The sequence below is a fragment of the Mus pahari genome, chromosome 14 (genome assembly GCF_900095145.1).
Source record: "Mus pahari chromosome 14, PAHARI_EIJ_v1.1, whole genome shotgun sequence".
NCBI classification, from domain to species: Eukaryota; Metazoa; Chordata; class Mammalia; order Rodentia; family Muridae; genus Mus; species Mus pahari.
The window spans coordinates 80933970-80936642 of NC_034603.1; the positions used below are offsets into that span (position 1 = coordinate 80933970).

General features: G+C 48.2%; 1 protein-coding gene across 1 annotated transcript in view; it reads right to left on the minus strand.

Annotated features, from left to right (window-relative positions):
• The window catches only part of Cpsf4l (cleavage and polyadenylation specific factor 4 like), a 12228-nt gene that overhangs the window by 7815 nt on the left and 1740 nt on the right, over positions 1–2673 (minus strand).

A 2673-nucleotide genomic window follows, 5' to 3' on the forward strand; every position in this document is an offset into this window, starting at 1 on the left:
AGAAGAAGAAGAAGAAGAAGAAGAAGAAGAAGAAGAAGAAGAAGAAGAAGAAGAAGAAGAAGAAGAAGAAGAAGAAGAAGAAGAAATGGAGCTGGAGAGATGGCTCAGCAGTTAAAAGCACTGACTGCTCTTCCAGAGGTCCTGAGTTCAATTCCCAGCAACCACATGGTGGCTCACAACCATCCGTAATGGGATCTGACATCCTCTTCTGGTGTGTCTGAAGACAGCTACAGTGTACTCATATAAATAAATCTATGAATTAAAAAAATTCTTATGTGTTTATGTGTGTGTGTGTATGTGTGCACACACACACATGTGCTGTGCGTGCCGGACCCTCAGAGGTCAGAAGAGCCATCAGATCCCCTAAAACTGCAGTTGCAGACTATTGTGAGCTGCCAGGTGGGTGCTGGGAACTGAACCAGGGTCCTCTGCAAGAGAAGCAAGTGCCTGTAACTGCTGAGTCATCTCTCTTAGTCTTTGAAACAGGGTCTCGAGGAGCCCAGGCTGGTCTCAAATTCACTATGTTTCCAAGAATGATCTTGGAATTCTGACCTTTCTGCCTCCAACTTTGAAGTGCTGAGACTACGGGCCTGCATCACCACACTCAGTTTATAGACAATGCACGCTAGAGATGACCAAGCTTGCTGCGGGCTAGGCAAATGATCTACCCACACATGGCAGGCCTCGTCGGCATGAGTTCATGACTTCAAATATTAAGGACAACACAGGCATGAAATGGGTGACTCTTAACAGTGGCCAGACACTAGAAACATTACATTTGACCACCTCAGTATCTTCATTCAGCAGACACTGCCACTGGAAGGGAGGGCTATGTCTAGGCAGGGCTGGTTTCCAAGGGTGACAAGGACATCCTCTCTGAATGCCCTCTGGCCTGCCTGCATGTCTTTCTGTCTGTCTGTGTGTGTGTCTGTCTGTCTGTCTGCTGTCTCTGTCTCTCTCTCTCTCTCTCTCTCTCTCTCTCTCTCTCACACACACACACACTCACACACACACACACACACACCTGGCCATTCCTTGGGCTCTTGGCCTTCCTTTGTAGCAGCTTTCTCTTTGAGCTGTGGCTCACTCAGTCTGTAATGGACCTCGAAGGTTCTGGTTTCCCAGAGCCCTGGATGGCCAGTGAGCTCCTTTTCTTCTCAGCCAGTCATCCAGAACTGGAGCAACAGGCTCCAGGTCCTCTCTGCCTCACACCCTGCCTCCTGACTTATAGGAACAGAATATTAAGGATCTCCAAGGCAGGTCTCTTAAGAATCTCTTCACCTGAACCCATAGCCGGGCTTCAGGGGGGGGATTAGAAACACCACTGTTAGGGGTTAGGTATTTAGACCACTGTATGTTGCTATTGGACGAACCTCAAAGTGACCTCCAATCCAGGAAAGGAGACCAGAAGCCAGAGTGGGGCTGTAATTCAGGCGACATATGGGAGAGGGACTTTCAAAGGGGATCTTTGAGCAACTGAGGCCATCACTCAAGAGGCTACCTATGGACAGGAGAGATAGCCTGGGGTGGTTGATGGGTGTCTGTGGTGATTCACGGGGAGGGGACCTGCTTGGGAAGAGGCTGAGCTAAGAACAAGGAGGGCTGAAGCCTCAGAGAACACAGACCAAAGGCCCCTCCCCCTCCCTCCCCGCATGAAGAGAATGTTGGGCCTGGAGAGGTAGCTCAGTGGTTTAGAACACTGGCTGCTCTTCCAGAGGGCCTGAGTTTGGTTCCCAGCACCCACAACAAACAGCTCAGAACTGCCTGTAACTACAGTTCCATATGGATCCAACTCCTCTGGTTTCCAAGGACGCATACACCCGTGTTTGTATAACCATGCACAGATACACATAATTTAAAAAAAAAAAAAAATAAGGGGCTGGGGAGATGGCTCAGTGGTTAAGAGCACTGAATGCTCTTCCGAAGGTGCCAAGTTCAAATCCCAGCAACCACATGGTGGCTCACAACCATCCATCATAAGATCTGATGCCTTCTTCTGGGGTGTCTGAAGACAGCTACAGTGTACTTACATATAATAAATTTTTTAAAAATTAAAAGGGTATGACTCTTTTACCCACACACAGATACACATAATTTTTTTAAAAAAAAAATTAAAGGGCAGCACTTGGGAGGCGGATTTCTGAGTTCGAGGTCAGCCTGGTCTGCAAAGTGAGTTCCAGGACAGCCAGGGCTACACAGAGAAACCCTGTCTCGAAAAATCAAAAAAGCAAACAAACAAAAAATTAAGAGGAATGATCCCTTCCATCATTACTGTTGTACAAATGCCAGGGGATGCCCCCGCCCAAGCCACTGCTCTCCTTATGAGCATAAAATGCCTTCAAAGTCATGTAAAACTAGCTTGGTCGGGATTCCCACTACACCCAAGGCTGCACCCGATAACCACAGCCCAGTGACATGACTCAAGATAACCAGATGGTCCCAGAACCCCATGATGCCCACTGGACAGTGTATAAGCAGAGACTCAGATCAATGCTCTGTTCTGCACATCTTGAGAGACGATGCCTTCATCTGCCCCGAGGATGGAAGAGTCTCTCCCAGGACCCTGACCCTCAAATCAGAGACTTCCGTTATAGACTAGCTAAGATGTGTCGTCGCGAGACTTCCGTCATAGACTAGCTAAGATGTGTCGTCGCGAGACTTCCGTTATAGACT